The 15,778-nt window shown below is 50.9% G+C and overlaps 4 non-coding genes and 2 pseudogenes across 4 annotated transcripts; all 6 read right to left on the bottom strand.

Annotated features, from left to right (window-relative positions):
• Positions 1-1,825: 1,825 nt before the first annotated feature.
• On the bottom strand, positions 1,826-1,989 carry LOC134958270 (U1 spliceosomal RNA). Its single transcript, XR_010186928.1, has one exon. It is a non-coding gene; the product is annotated as a U1 spliceosomal RNA (small nuclear RNA).
• Positions 1,990-3,225: 1,236 nt separating this feature from the next.
• On the bottom strand, positions 3,226-3,389 carry LOC134957262 (U1 spliceosomal RNA). The gene has a single exon (XR_010186541.1). It is a non-coding gene; the product is annotated as a U1 spliceosomal RNA (small nuclear RNA).
• Positions 3,390-4,624: 1,235 nt separating this feature from the next.
• On the bottom strand, positions 4,625-4,765 carry LOC134959714 (U1 spliceosomal RNA; annotated as a pseudogene).
• Positions 4,766-8,161: 3,396 nt separating this feature from the next.
• On the bottom strand, positions 8,162-8,325 carry LOC134957918 (U1 spliceosomal RNA). The gene has a single exon (XR_010186795.1). It is a non-coding gene; the product is annotated as a U1 spliceosomal RNA (small nuclear RNA).
• A 1,236-nt stretch (positions 8,326-9,561) lies between these two features.
• On the bottom strand, positions 9,562-9,702 carry LOC134959725 (U1 spliceosomal RNA; annotated as a pseudogene).
• A 1,700-nt stretch (positions 9,703-11,402) lies between these two features.
• Positions 11,403-11,566, bottom strand: LOC134959194 (U1 spliceosomal RNA). Its single transcript, XR_010187273.1, has one exon. It is a non-coding gene; the product is annotated as a U1 spliceosomal RNA (small nuclear RNA).
• Positions 11,567-15,778: the final 4,212 nt, after the last annotated feature.

Here is a 15,778-nt window from a genome sequence, read left to right on the forward strand (position 1 = left end):
GAGTATACTACTATCTCTTTATCAACCAGTGTACAGTGCGGTAGTTCACGGCTGTGGCTACCTCTGTGTCGGCAGTCGGCAGGCAGTCCGTCCATCCATAATTGTATTATTATAATATATACCACCTAACCGTGGTTTTTTTTTCATTCTTTATACCGTCATAGTGTCATACTAGTTGTTACGAGTATACTACTATCTCTTTATCAACCAGTGTACAGTGCGGTAGTTCACGGCTGTGGCTACCTCTGTGTCGGCAGTCGGCAGGCAGTCCGTCCATCCATAATTGTATTATAATATATACCACCTAACCGTGGTTTTTTTTTCATTCTTTATACCGTCATAGTGTCATACTAGTTGTTACGAGTATACTACTATCTCTTTATCAACCAGTGTACAGTGCGGTAGTTCACGGCTGTGGCTACCTCTGTGTCGGCAGTCGGCAGGCAGTCCGTCCATCCATAATTGTATTATAATATATACCACCTAACCGTGGTTTTTTTTTCATTCTTTATACCGTCATAGTCAGTCATACTAGTTGTTACGAGTATACTACTATCTCTTTATCAACCAGTGTACAGTGCGGTAGTTCACGGCTGTGGCTACCTCTGTGTCGGCACTCGGCAGGCAGTCCGTCCATCCATAATTGTATTATAATATATACCACCTAACCGTGGTTTTTTTTTCATTCTTTATACCGTCATAGTCAGTCATACTAGTTGTTACGAGTATACTACTATCTCTTTATCAACCAGTGTACAGTGCGGTAGTTCACGGCTGTGGCTACCTCTGTGTCGGCACTCGGCAGCCCGTCCATAATTGTATATACCACCTAACCGTGGTTTTTTTTTCTTTCTTTATACATACATACTAGTTACGAGTATACTATCTCTTTATCAACCAGTCTATATATTAGCAGCAGACACAGTACAGTGCGGTAGTTCACGGCTGTGGCTACCTCTGTGTCGGCACTCGGCAGCCCGTCCATAATTGTATACTAGTATCCAATCCATTCATCTCCATTGTTTACCTGAGGTGCCTTTTAGTTGTGCCTATTAAAATATGGAGAACAAAAATGCCACTCCTAGATGGGCCCGGTGTTTGTGTCGGCCACTAGGGTCGCTAATCTTACTCACACAGCTACCTCATTGCGCCTCTTTTTTTCTTTGCGTCATGTGCTGTTTGGGGAGGGTTTTTTGGAAGGGACATCCTGCGTGACACTGCAGTGCCACTCCTAGATGGGCCCGGTGTTTGTGTCGGCCACTAGGGTCGCTTATCTTACTCACACAGCGACCTCGGTGCAAATTTTAGGACTAAAAATAATATTGTGAGGTGTGAGGTATTCAGAATAGACTGAAAATGAGTGTAAATTATGGTTTTTGAGGTTAATAATACTTTGGGATCAAAATGACCCCCAAATTCTATGATTTAAGCTGTTTTTTAGTGTTTTTGGAAAAAAACACCCGAATCCAAAACACACCCGAATCCGACAAAAATAATTCGGTGAGGTTTTGCCAAAACGCGTTCGAACCCAAAACACGGCCGCGGAACCGAACCCAAAACCAAAACACAAAACCCGAAAAATTTCAGGCGCTCATCTCTATTGTATATGCGAAGCACAGTACAAGGCCGGAAAAAGCAAGGAAGCATGCAGCCAGCGCACAGGAGAAGAGATGAGAAGAGAGCGCTGAGTGAAAGATAGAAGCGCACCTTAACGGGCACAGGGGTCCAGTGGAGGGAGAGTTGAAATGAAGAAAAGGATGGAAACAGCAAAGGAAGAGACAGCACCAGCAGCACACAAAAAGATCTGACTTTTACCAGAGATGATCAGGGGAAAGCGCGAACGCAGTCCCCCACTACCACAAATTATGCAGTCGAGTTTCCCGCATTTGGGGAAATCACAGGGGTCAGCACACCCGGAGTGCAATGGATGAACCTCGCCCTGGGAGAACCACCTTCGTGATCATGGTATCTCCCCTGCCAGGTAAGTATGAGTTGGACTAGGGCTCAGGAGGGCCCCTGCTTGGGCACACCCCCGTCAAGTGAAGGAGGGTGACCGGAGCCATGAAAAGTGAACTCTCGGCAGGGGACGGGAAAAGAAAACTGCAGGGAGGCTGCATCTCTTCACGTTGACATGGGAAGGCGGAAGGGTGACTGTTCCTGAAGCACCCCCAAACTATGCGCACAACTAGTGCAAATCCTTCCCAGGGCACACTGCAGCAGATGAATTTGCATACCGTCATGTCATAAAAGCAGTCGGGCACAGTTACAGTAGCTGCAACCCTCATCTCCATATGAAAAGCAACAGGCAGTGCACCGTCCTATGTCTCAATGGGTTCTTAAATTGGAAAATAAAATATAAAAGGCAGCTTGAGATTTAACCCCCTCGCTGCTGAGGGTTTTCTCATCCTCGCACCGAGACCATTTTCCGACGTTAGCGCTCGTCCGAACGTCGTCGTCACGGATTTCTTTTTATTTATTTTTTCTTTCTTTCTTATCCCCCCTGCGGCACTCACACAAATTATACCTTGGTTTTTGTTTGTTTGTTTTTTCTTTCAAAAGACTTTGTAGTCTCAAAAAAGCCATTAGTCTTTTTACTGATTTGAACACGTCAAAAGTTGTTTCACCCAAATGGCCCAAAAAGCGTATTTCTCAAGCAAGTGAACCAAAAGCAAATGTGATTTTTTTTCTTTTGTCCCCCGTCTTATAAGCACCATAGACAAATACTTTGTGTTTTGCCACCAATCCACCTGCCCAAAATCTGCACGCAAACCAAAAATGCTCTCTTTCTTCTAGTTTTCGCCGCCTCAATTTAAACGCTTACTATGTGTAGGAAGACTACGGCAGCCCAGCGAGGCCTACCATTTTACAAAGTAGACAAGCTACTGCATGAAATGAGGGAGCAAAGTTTTTTTTCTCTCTCCCCCTCATATCTGACACAATCTGGGGGCCTACTTTACAAAGCAAGTGAAACCGTGTGGGTCCTGCAGCGCCCTGTATTGGTTGTATATGCGAAGCACAGTACAAGGCCGGAAAAAGCAAGGAAGCATGCAGCCAGCGCACAGGAGAAGAGATGAGAAGAGAGCGCTGAGTGAAAGATAGAAGCGCACCTTAACGGGCACAGGAGTCCAGTGGAGGGAGGGTTGAAATGAAGAAAAGGATGGAAACAGCAAAGGAAGAGACAGCACCAGCAGCACACAAAAAGATCTGACTTTTACCAGAGATGATCAGGGGAAAGCGCGAACGCAGTCCCCCACTACCACAAATTATGCAGTCGAGTTTCCCGCATTTGGGGAAATCGCAGGGGTCAGCACACCCGGAGTGCAATGGATGAGCCTCGCCCTGGGAGAACCACCTTCGTGATCATGGTATCTCCCCTGCCAGGTAAGTATGAGTTGGACTAGGGCTCAGGAGGGCCCCTGCTTGGGCACACCCCCGTCAAGTGAAGGAGGTTGACCGGAGCCATGACAAGTGAACTCTCGGCAGGGGACGGGAAAAGAAAACTGCAGGGAGGCTGCATTTCTTCACGTTGACATGGGAAGGCGGAAGGGTGACTGTTCCTGAAGCACCCCCAAACTATGCGCACAACTAGTGCAAATCCTTCCCAGGGCACACTGCAGCAGATGAATTTGCATACCGTCATGTCATAAAAGCAGTCGGGCACAGTTACAGTAGCTGCAACCCTCATCTCCATATGAAAAGCAACAGGCAGTGCACCGTCCTATGTCTCAATGGGTTCTTAAATTGGAAAATAAAATATAAAAGGCAGCTTGAGATTTAACCCCCTCGCTGCTGAGGGTTTTCTCATCCTCGCACCGAGACCATTTTCCGACGTTAGCGCTCGTCCGAACGTCGTCGTCACGGATTTCTTTTTATTTATTTTTTCTTTCTTTCTTATCCCCCCTGCGGCACTCACACAAATTATACCTTGGTTTTTGTTTGTTTTTTTTTCTTTCAAAAGACTTTGTAGTCTCAAAAAAGCCATTAGTCTTTTTACTGATTTGAACACGTCAAAAGTTGTTTCACCCAAATGGCCCAAAAAGCGTATTTCTCAAGCAAGTGAACCAAAAGCAAATGTGATTTTTTTTCTTTTGTCCCCCGTCTTATAAGCACCATAGACAAATACTTTGTGTTTTGCCACCAATCCACCTGCCCAAAATCTGCACGCAAACCAAAAATGCTCTCTTTCTTCTAGTTTTCGCCGCCTCAATTTAAACGCTTACTATGTGTAGGAAGACTACGGCAGCCCAGCGAGGCCTACCATTTTACAAAGTAGACAAGCTACTGCATGAAATGAGGGAGCAAAGTTTTTTTTCTCTCTCCCCCTCATATCTGACACAATCTGGGGGCCTACTTTACAAAGCAAGTGAAACCGTGTGGGTCCTGCAGCGCCCTGTATTGGTTGTTTATGCGAAGCACAGTACAAGGCCGGAAAAAGCAAGGAAGCATGCAGCCAGCGCACAGGAGAAGAGATGAGAAGAGAGCGCTGAGTGAAAGATAGAAGCGCACCTTAACGGGCACAGGGGTCCAGTGGAGGGAGGGTTGAAATGAAGAAAAGGATGGAAACAGCAAAGGAAGAGACAGCACCAGCAGCACACAAAAAGATCTGACTTTTACCAGAGATGATCAGGGGAAAGCGCGAACGCAGTCCCCCACTACCACAAATTATGCAGTCGAGTTTCCCGCATTTGGGGAAATCGCAGGGGTCAGCACACCCGGAGTGCAATGGATGAGCCTCGCCCTGGGAGACAGAGCCGGCCTTAGGCATAGGCAAACTAGGCAAATGCCTAGGGCATTTGGTATGCTTAGGGGCACCAGCAGCTCCTGCTGATTAAAATGATATGCGGCATGCCTATATTCTGTGTGTAACTGCGGCTGTATCTGGATACGAAATGCTACGTTGCGTGTATCCCTGGAAATCACTGTAATGTAGCATTTCGTATGCAGATACAGCTGCAGTTGCACATGCATGCTGCATATAATTTTAATCAGCAGAAGCTGCTTGTGCTTTCTAGCCATATAGTAATGCAAATAATATGCATTTTCATAAACAAAAGGTGCCCGACGTTAGCAGAGCTGCCAGCTGACTCATGCCAGGCATCTCCTGCAGAACTAGCGGCGGTGCTAGGGGGCATCAGCCAAAATCTTGCCTAGGGCATCATATTGGTTAGGGCCGGCTCTGCTGGGAGAACCACCTTCGTGATCATGGTATCTCCCCTGCCAGGTAAGTATGAGTTGGACTAGGGCTCAGGAGGGCCCCTGCTTGGGCACACCCCCGTCAAGTGAAGGAGGTTGACCGGAGCCATGACAAGTGAACTCTCGGCAGGGGACGGGAAAAGAAAACTGCAGGGAGGCTGCATCTCTTCACGTTGACATGGGAAGGCGGAAGGGTGACTGTTCCTGAAGCACCCCCAAACTATGCGCACAACTAGTGCAAATCCTTCCCAGGGCACACTGCAGCAGATGAATTTGCATACCGTCATGTCATAAAAGCAGTCGGGCACAGTTACAGTAGCTGCAACCCTCATCTCCATATGAAAAGCAACAGGCAGTGCACCGTCCTATGTCTCAATGGGTTCTTAAATTGGAAAATAAAATATAAAAGGCAGCTTGAGATTTAACCCCCTCGCTGCTGAGGGTTTTCTCATCCTCGCACCGAGACCATTTTCCGACGTTAGCGCTCGTCCGAACGTCGTCGTCACGGATTTCTTTTTATTTATTTTTTCTTTTTTTCTTATCCCCCCTGCGGCACTCACACAAATTATACCTTGGTTTTTGTTTGTTTTTTTTTTCTTTCAAAAGACTTTGTAGTCTCAAAAAAGCCATTAGTCTTTTTACTGATTTGAACACGTCAAAAGTTGTTTCACCCAAATGGCCCAAAAAGCGTATTTCTCAAGCAAGTGAACCAAAAGCAAATGTGATATTTTTTCTTTTGTCCCCCGTCTTATAAGCACCATAGACAAATACTTTGTGTTTTGCCACCAATCCACCTGCCCAAAATCTGCACGCAAACCAAAAATGCTCTCTTTCTTCTAGTTTTCGCCGCCTCAATTTAAACGCTTACTATGTGTAGGAAGACTACGGCAGCCCAGCGAGGCCTACCATTTTACAAAGTAGACAAGCTACTGCATGAAATGAGGGAGCAAAGTTTTTTTTCTCTCTCCCCCTCATATCTGACACAATCTGGGGGCCTACTTTACAAAGCAAGTGAAACCGTGTGGGTCCTGCAGCGCCCTGTATTGGTTGTATATGCGAAGCACAGTACAAGGCCGGAAAAAGCAAGGAAGCATGCAGCCAGCGCACAGGAGAAGAGATGAGAAGAGAGCGCTGAGTGAAAGATAGAAGCGGACCTTAACGGGCACAGGGGTCCAGTGGAGGGAGGGTTGAAATGAAGAAAAGGATGGAAACAGCAAAGGAAGAGACAGCACCAGCAGCACACAAAAAGATCTGACTAGGGATGGACATCGATGGTCGATGTTTCCGAACCATCGATGTTTTCGTTTCGATGGTAGTGTTTTTAGCATTTAATGATGCCCTCTCGATGTTTTTCACCATCGAATGATAGTCATTCGATGGTCTTCCGATGGTGGCTTGTTTTTTTCTAATTCCAAATAGCTATGCCTCCCCTTGCTGCTGTGTCTATCAGGGAAACTTCCTAAGTCCGTTGGAGGCTGTCTATTTCAGACATGAGCCTGCTCAGCCAGTCCCCTCACCCCCTCCCCTCTCTAGGCTGCTGCTAGGCAACAGGACCCACTGCAAGCTCTGATTGGCTCTCACTGACTCAGAGAGCCAATCAGATCCCAGACCTTACCCTGCAGCAGCAGAAGCCACAGACACACAGAGCTCAGGAGGATTCAGAGGAGACAGAGTGACATCACTGATATTTATATCACTCCAGCTATACACCACCACTGATCAGGGGGAATAATTTAGGAGGGCTATGGACAAAGTCCTTGCTTGAGTATGTTTTGGACTGTGGGAAAAACCAAGAGAAAACACAAAAAACATGGAAAGAACATACAAACTCCACACCATAATCATCGGAATTGGTCCCATGTGAGACAGCAAGGCAAACCGTGCACTGAGCAAGTTGCCATCCACATTATTGTAAGAAATTCCCAGCCGGTACGCCGTACCGCCGGGTTGTCCACAATACTGCATTCCGCTGGCTTTGTTCTGTTTGAGGGGAGGAGAGCGCAGCGCAGCGCCTCCTCTGCCCCTCAATTCTCTTGGATGCCCAGTCTCACTCTCCATCGGCGGCGGCGCGGTCAATCTGAATAAGGCACCGGTTTACTAGCCAATCAGAGCTCATGGACCGGCAGCTGCAGCTCCTGATTGGCTGCCGGTCCGCGAGCTCTGATTGGCTAACGAACCGGCGCATCATTTCAGATTGACCCCGCCGCCGTTGGAGAGTGAGACCGGGCATCAAAGAGAATTGAGGGGCAAGAGAGACGCTATGCTGCGCTCTCCGCCCCTCACATAGAAGAAACAGAGCCAGCGGTAAGGGGTGGGGGGCAATGAGCGCACAGTGGGACAATGTATATCTGCCACAGGGGGGTATTGTATATCTGGCACTGTGGGGGCAATGTATATCTGGCACTGTGGGGACATTGTATATCTGGCACAGTGGGGGCAATGTATCTCTGGCACTGTGGGGGCATTGTATATCTGACACAGTGGGGGCATTGTATATCTGGCACTGTGGGGGCAATGTATATCTGGCACTGTGGGGGCATTGTATATCTGGCACTGTGGGGGCATTGCATATCTGGCATAGTGGGGGCAATGTATCTCTGGCACTGTGGGGGCATTGTATATCTGGCATAGTGGGGGCATTGTATATTTGGCACAGTGGGGGCAATGTTACTTCATCATTGGGCATTGTGTGTGTATATTATATATGTATATTATACACACAATGTCCAGTGATAAAGTAATATGTTGCTCAGAGTCTGGCCCTGCCCCCGATCCCAATTCCCACATTGCAAACGAAAATGCAGGCTTTTGCGCATGAACTAGTCATATAAATAGTTTTCACCATCGAATACTTTTGATGTGATGGTTAGTAACCATTGCATCGAAAGTTTCAATGGTGGAGCATTGCCATCATATGATGGTTTGCTTTCGATGTCCATCCCTAGATCTGACTTTTACCAGAGATGATCAGGGGAAAGCGCGAACGCAGTCCCCCACTACCACAAATTATGCAGTCGAGTTTCCCGCATTTGGGGAAATCACAGGGGTCAGCACACCCGGAGTGCAATGGATGAGCCTCGCCCTGGGAGAACCACCTTCGTGATCATGGTATCTCCCCTGCCAGGTAAGTATGAGTTGGACTAGGGCTCAGGAGGGCCCCTGCTTGGGCACACCCCCGTCAAGTGAAGGAGGTTGACCGGAGCCATGACAAGTGAACTCTCGGCAGGGGACGGGAAAAGAAAACTGCAGGGAGGCTGCATCTCTTCACGTTGACATGGGAAGGCGGAAGGGTGACTGTTCCTGAAGCACCCCCAAACTATGCGCACAACTAGTGCAAATCCTTCCCAGGGCACACTGCAGCAGATGAATTTGCATACCGTCATGTCATAAAAGCAGTCGGGCACAGTTACAGTAGCTGCAACCCTCATCTCCATATGAAAAGCAACAGGCAGTGCACCGTCCTATGTCTCAATGGGTTCTTAAATTGGAAAATAAAATATAAAAGGCAGCTTGAGATTTAGCCCCCTCGCTGCTGAGGGTTTTCTCATCCTCGCACCGAGACCATTTTCCGACGTTAGCGCTCGTCCGAACATCGTCGTCACGGATTTCTTTTTATTTATTTTTTCTTTTTTTCTTATCCCCCCTGCGGCACTCACACAAATTATACCTTGGTTTTTGTTTGTTTTTTTTTTCTTTCAAAAGACTTTGTAGTCTCAAAAAAGCCATTAGTCTTTTTACTGATTTGAACACGTCAAAAGTTGTTTCACCCAAATGGCCCAAAAAGCGTATTTCTCAAGCAAGTGAACCAAAAGCAAATGTGATTTTTTTTCTTTTGTCCCCCGTCTTATAAGCACCATAGACAAATACTTTGTGTTTTGCCACCAATCCACCTGCCCAAAATCTGCACGCAAACCAAAAATGCTCTCTTTCTTCTAGTTTTCGCCGCCTCAATTTAAACGCTTACTATGTGTAGGAAGACTACGGCAGCCCAGCGAGGCCTACCATTTTACAAAGTAGACAAGCTACTGCATGAAATGAGGGAGCAAAGTTTTTTTTCTCTCTCCCCCTCATATCTGACACAATCTGGGGGCCTACTTTACAAAGCAAGTGAAACCGTGTGGGTCCTGCAGCGCCCTGTATTGGTTGTTTATGCGAAGCACAGTACAAGGCCGGAAAAAGCAAGGAAGCATGCAGCCAGCGCACAGGAGAAGAGATGAGAAGAGAGCGCTGAGTGAAAGATAGAAGCGCACCTTAATGGGCACAGGGGTCCAGTGGAGGGAGGGTTGAAATGAAGAAAAGGATGGAAACAGCAAAGGAAGAGACAGCACCAGCAGCACACAAAAAGATCTGACTTTTACCAGAGATGATCAGGGGAAAGCGCGAACGCAGTCCCCCACTACCACAAATTATGCAGTCGAGTTTCCCGCATTTGGGGAAATCGCAGGGGTCAGCACACCCGGAGTGCAATGGATGAGCCTCGCCCTGGGAGACAGAGCCGGCCTTAGGCATAGGCAAACTAGGCAAATGCCTAGGGCATTTGGTATGCTTAGGGGCACCAGCAGCTCCTGCTGATTAAAATGATATGCGGCATGCCTATATTCTGTGTGTAACTGCGGCTGTATCTGGATACGAAATGCTACGTTGCGTGTATCCCTGGAAATCACTGTAATGTAGCATTTCGTATGCAGATACAGCTGCAGTTGCACATGCATGCTGCATATAATTTTAATCAGCAGAAGCTGCTTGTGCTTTCTAGCCATATAGTAATGCAAATAATATGCATTTTCATAAACAAAAGGTGCCCGACGTTAGCAGAGCTGCCAGCTGACTCATGCCAGGCATCTCCTGCAGAACTAGCGGCGGTGCTAGGGGGCACCAGCCAAAATCTTGCCTAGGGCATCATATTGGTTAGGGCCGACTCTGCTGGGAGAACCACCTTCGTGATCATGGTATCTCCCCTGCCAGGTAAGTATGAGTTGGACTAGGGCTCAGGAGGGCCCCTGCTTGGGCACACCCCCGTCAAGTGAAGGAGGTTGACCGGAGCCATGACAAGTGAACTCTCGGCAGGGGACGGGAAAAGAAAACTGCAGGGAGGCTGCATCTCTTCACGTTGACATGGGAAGGCGGAAGGGTGACTGTTCCTGAAGCACCCCCAAACTATGCGCACAACTAGTGCAAATCCTTCCCAGGGCACACTGCAGCAGATGAATTTGCATACCGTCATGTCATAAAAGCAGTCGGGCACAGTTACAGTAGCTGCAACCCTCATCTCCATATGAAAAGCAACAGGCAGTGCACCGTCCTATGTCTCAATGGGTTCTTAAATTGGAAAATAAAATATAAAAGGCAGCTTGAGATTTAACCCCCTCGCTGCTGAGGGTTTTCTCATCCTCGCACCGAGACCATTTTCCGACGTTAGCGCTCGTCCGAACGTCGTCGTCACGGATTTCTTTTTATTTATTTTTTCTTTCTTTCTTATCCCCCCTGCGGCACTCACACAAATTATACCTTGGTTTTTGTTTGTTTTTTTTTTCTTTCAAAAGACTTTGTAGTCTCAAAAAAGCCATTAGTCTTTTTACTGATTTGAACACGTCAAAAGTTGTTTCACCCAAATGGCCCAAAAAGCGTATTTCTCAAGCAAGTGAACCAAAAGCAAATGTGATTTTTTTTCTTTTGTCCCCCGTCTTATAAGCACCATAGACAAATACTTTGTGTTTTGCCACCAATCCACCTGCCCAAAATCTGCACGCAAACCAAAAATGCTCTCTTTCTTCTAGTTTTCGCCGCCTCAATTTAAACGCTTACTATGTGTAGGAAGACTACGGCAGCCCAGCGAGGCCTACCATTTTACAAAGTAGACAAGCTACTGCATGAAATGAAGGAGCAAAGTTTTTTTTCTCTCTCCCCCTCATATCTGACACAATCTGGGGGCCTACTTTACAAAGCAAGTGAAACCGTGTGGGTCCTGCAGCGCCCTGTATTGGTTGTATATGCGAAGCACAGTACAAGGCCGGAAAAAGCAAGGAAGCATGCAGCCAGCGCACAGGAGAAGAGATGAGAAGAGAGCGCTGAGTGAAAGATAGAAGCGCACCTTAACGGGCACAGGGGTCCAGTGGAGGGAGGGTTGAAATGAAGAAAAGGATGGAAACAGCAAAGGAAGAGACAGCACCAGCAGCACACAAAAAGATCTGACTTTTACCAGAGATGATGAGGGGAAAGCGCGAACGCAGTCCCCCACTACCACAAATTATGCAGTCAAGTTTCACGCATTTGGGGAAATCGCAGGGGTCAGCACACCCGGAGTGCAATGGATGAGCCTCGCTCTGGGAGAACCACCTTCGTGATCATGGTATCTCCCCTGCCAGGTAAGTATGAGTTGGACTAGGGCTCAGGAGGGCCCCTGCTTGGGCACACCCCCGTCAAGTGAAGGAGGTTGACCGGAGCCAGTGTGAGAGGTGCGGTTGGGGGCCTGCGAGTGCGTGTGGTGGTGCCTGCTGCCGTGCAGGTGTAGACTCTGTACTCACCAGGCACCGCTCTCTCTCACCTTCAGGTACCGGAACCTTCAACGGACCTGGAATTCTTCAGTCGGATCCGGACACGGCGATTCCCTCTTGGAGCTGACCGTCGACCGAGCTGAGGAGAGAATGGTCTACATTAAAGGGGGTATCGACCCTGCTTCCGGTGGAACAGGGGATACCCCAGGGGTGGCTGCGACCTTCACCGGCTGGGTGAATGGTCATCACCGGCACAAAGCCTCAGCTACCCAGCTTTCACACACTCGCGCTTTCGCACGTAGTGTGATGAAAGGGATTCTCACGTCCGTGAGCAATCCTAACTCCGGCGCTCGGGGACAAACAAGGGACAGACGTACACGGATGCTACTCACCGTCACGAGTCTTGCACTCCGATCTTCTCCACTTACAGGTCCCTGTAAGGAGGCAAAGAGAAACAGCCGTGCAGGGCCTAACTCTGACCTAGTGTCACACCCTATACTATCTACAACAGCGGAGCCCTCAAACTAGCTCTGTGGGTGTGGTGCAACACAACTATGCACAACTTACACAACACATACACTTTGCCCTGCACGGTAACAACATATAACACACTATCGGAGTTACAACATAAAACGGTGCTGTCCCTTTTCTACCCGACCCAGAACACCCAGTAGTGGGGACCGCACAGCTCACCCACCTACCGTACTCTCAGGGTGGCCTGAGCCTAGCGCCCAGTACCACCTTTACTCACCTCAGGGAAACACTGCTTCGCTGGGCCTAGCGCCCCCTAACTGCCCACAGGCCGGAGGCCTGACTTTGCCCACGGGCCTAGCGCCCGCCTACTTGCCGCCCGTTGGGTGACCTGGGCCTTGTGCCCAGGGTCACCTTATCGTATCCCTGATTTGGCCACAAATACCCTAGGGCCTAACGCCCTCTATTAGCCACAGGCCTAGTGCCTAGATTGTCCCCCGGGCCTAGTGCCGCCTAACTGGTGCCGCATGAGTGGGGTGGCTTGGGCCTAATGCCCAAACCACCTCATCAAATATTGGGGGCCCAAACTCCTAACTGCGCCCAGGCCTAGCGCCTGAATTGTGTCCTCGGGCCTAATGCCCGTCCCTGGTGGTCGAGGGAGGAAAAGGGGAGGGGGAGGATAGCCTCACTGAGGCCTTACCTAACCTGGGGGCCTCCACCGTCTTCTGCCGCTGACCCGTCCTGGCCAGCGACGCCTCCGTCTCTTCCCTGCGTCCAGCCGCCGCTGGACATCTTCTTTCTGCAGGCCGACGTCTTCTGGCCTCTTCCGCGGCCTCAGGACCTCCTCTCCCCGCGGTCGTCGTCTTCTCCTCGGCGCCGGATCCTCTTCTGCGCTCCGGCGCGCCGACGACCTCCTCCGCTGCTCCCGGCCGTGTCTTCTCTTCTTCGCGCTCTTCTGCGCGCGCCCGGCGTCCCTCTCCTCTTCGCCGCTCTTCGGCGCGGCCTCCTGTCCGAACGGCTCCCGCCCGGCGTCTGACGTCAGACGCCGGGGGCGGGGCCTATGACGCGGCGAGCGCCGATTGGCTCGCCGCGTCTCTTCCTGATTGGCCGCCGCTCCGGGAGCCGCGATTGGCTCCCGGAGGGCGCCAACATTCAAACCCTCCAGCCTGGGGTCCGGTGCAGGGAAAAGGGTAATCCCTGCACCGGACACCCGCCGCCGCCGCCACGCACCCAGCGCTGGGGACAGACAAGCTGCCCCAGCGCTGTCCCCAACTAGGGACAACACAGATGTGCCCACAGGGCACATCCTTACATTTCCCCCCCCTTTTTCCTTTGTAGTCCCTACAAAGTTCCTCACGACGCCCATTGTCCGCGGGTCAGGGAATTCCGAGGTCCCTCCGGCGAAGGTGCATTCGGGGGCCCAGCCTGGACCAGCTGTGACCCCACATCCTTCCTCCTCCAGCTCCGGGTTCCTCTTGCGTCCTGACCTCCATCGGCGGATCCTCTGGGGGAGTGGCATCTCCTCACGGTCGCTCGACGTTGGCCACCAAGGGGAATCTTCTTCCACGGGGACAACAGTCACCCACTCTTGCCCTCCGTTATCGTCTGTGGCTTCGTCCCTGTCTTCCGGGTGTGGTATCAACCACCACCCAACAGCGGAATCCTCCGGGGCATCCGTTTCCTCCCGGGCAACAGCCACCACATGTCGAATTTCCTCGTGGGGCATCTCCAAAGGTCCTGTGTCTTCCTCTGGAACGGGTCCTCCCACGGCATCACGATCCTGTCCCCGTACGTCGGTCCATTTCGGCACTCCCGGTAGGTATTCTTGCTCCAGGACTATCTCCTCCTCTTCACGGAGGGCATTCAACTGGGAGCATGACTCCACCCGACCCTGCCAGTCACTCTCGTCGGCGCTTCCGATGCCAGAGTCGTCCTCCATCTGTTCTGGGAGGGATTCGTCGGCGGACAGCTCACCGTAGTCAGAGTCCTCCTCCGATATCTGGACTGGGGTATTACTTTCCTCCTCAGCGTACTTCTTCGCTTCCGCTGGCACCTCTGCTTCCTCAGCGTACTCCTTCGTTTCCGCTGGCATCGCTACTTCCTCAGCGTACTCCTTCGCTTCCGCTGGCATCTCTTGGTACCCAGGACACTCCTGTTCCGCACGTCCTGGTCGTGGACGGTTCCATCGCGGGGAGATTCCGGACGTCTCAGTCACTGGGTCTTCACGCTTTTCTTCGCAGCGTGGTCTCTTCACCTCCCAGTCGTCCACCTCCGCCTCATGCGGGTAAGGATTCTGCCTTACTGGGGTCACTTTCTTGGGACAAAGTAGGTCCGCGGCATCTTCCCAGGGGCACTCACTGGCCGCATGTCCTGGTCGCCGACACTTCCAACAAGGGAGGGCCACTGCCACCTTCTCCAAGACGGGTTCCTGGTCCACCTCCTTCACTGGGGAATCTTCACCCGTTGGTTCCGGCTCAGAGGAAATGGGCACCTGCGAATTAACTTCAAGCAAGGCCTTCCGCTCCATTTCCCTGGTTTCCTCCTCCCATCTCTGGGCGCGACCATCCGCAATCATCCGGTCTTCATTCCACGGACAATCGGGAAGCGCATGTCCCCTCGCCTCGCAGAGCGCACACACAGGCTCTGCAGCCACCCGGTCCCAAAGCTGCTGACGAGATTCCGTCAGCTGCTTCACCGTGGCCTCGTAGTCCGTCCTGTCTTCCGTCCATGGACATTCCAGGAGCCGATGTCGGGGATCTCCACAGCTTTCACACCGGGAATCAACCTCGTCTTCGCTCAACTCTTCGTCCCAAGGACAACTGTTGTGCTCATGCCCGTAGTTTCCGCAGAGCAAACACCAGGACTCCTTCTTCGCTTGGCCCTTCTGACGTCTTCGGTCCGCTTCCTGGACCACCTTCTTTGGGGACGTCTCTCGCCAAGTACACTCGTCGGCAAAGTGACCTGTTTGCCGACATTTCTTGCAGGGCGTCACAGCGGCCTTCTTGCGCCCCTTCTCCCGGCGCTCTTCTTTTTCACGCTGGACCGACCGCTGCACCATCTTCAGGATGTCTGCCCCAGACACCGTCACCCAGTCGCTCTGGTCCGCACACGTCCGGGGGTGAGTCTTATCCGGAGCCGTCCGCAGGGAGGTCTTCTTGGTGGCGTTCCACATCGTGTCCGTGATCCGGTCTCTTTGATCCTGCCGACTACGCCAAGTGTGAGAGGTGCGGTTGGGGGCCTGCGAGTGCGTGTGGTGGTGCCTGCTGCCGTGCAGGTGTAGACTCTGTACTCACCAGGCACCGCTCTCTCTCACCTTCAGGTACCGGAACCTTCAACGGACCTGGAATTCTTCAGTCGGATCCGGACACGGCGATTCCCTCTTGGAGCTGACCGTCGACCGAGCTGAGGAGAGAATGGTCTACATTAAAGGGGGTATCGACCCTGCTTCCGGTGGAACAGGGGATACCCCAGGGGTGGCTGCGACCTTCACCGGCTGGGTGAATGGTCATCACCGGCACAAAGCCTCAGCTACCCAGCTTTCACACACTCGCGCTTTCGCATGTAGTGTGATGAAAGGGATTCTCACGTCCGTGAGCAATCCTAACTCCGGCGCTCGGGGA

Source organism: Pseudophryne corroboree, chromosome 1 (assembly GCF_028390025.1).
Source record: "Pseudophryne corroboree isolate aPseCor3 chromosome 1, aPseCor3.hap2, whole genome shotgun sequence".
In the NCBI taxonomy this organism is placed as follows: Eukaryota; Metazoa; Chordata; class Amphibia; order Anura; family Myobatrachidae; genus Pseudophryne; species Pseudophryne corroboree.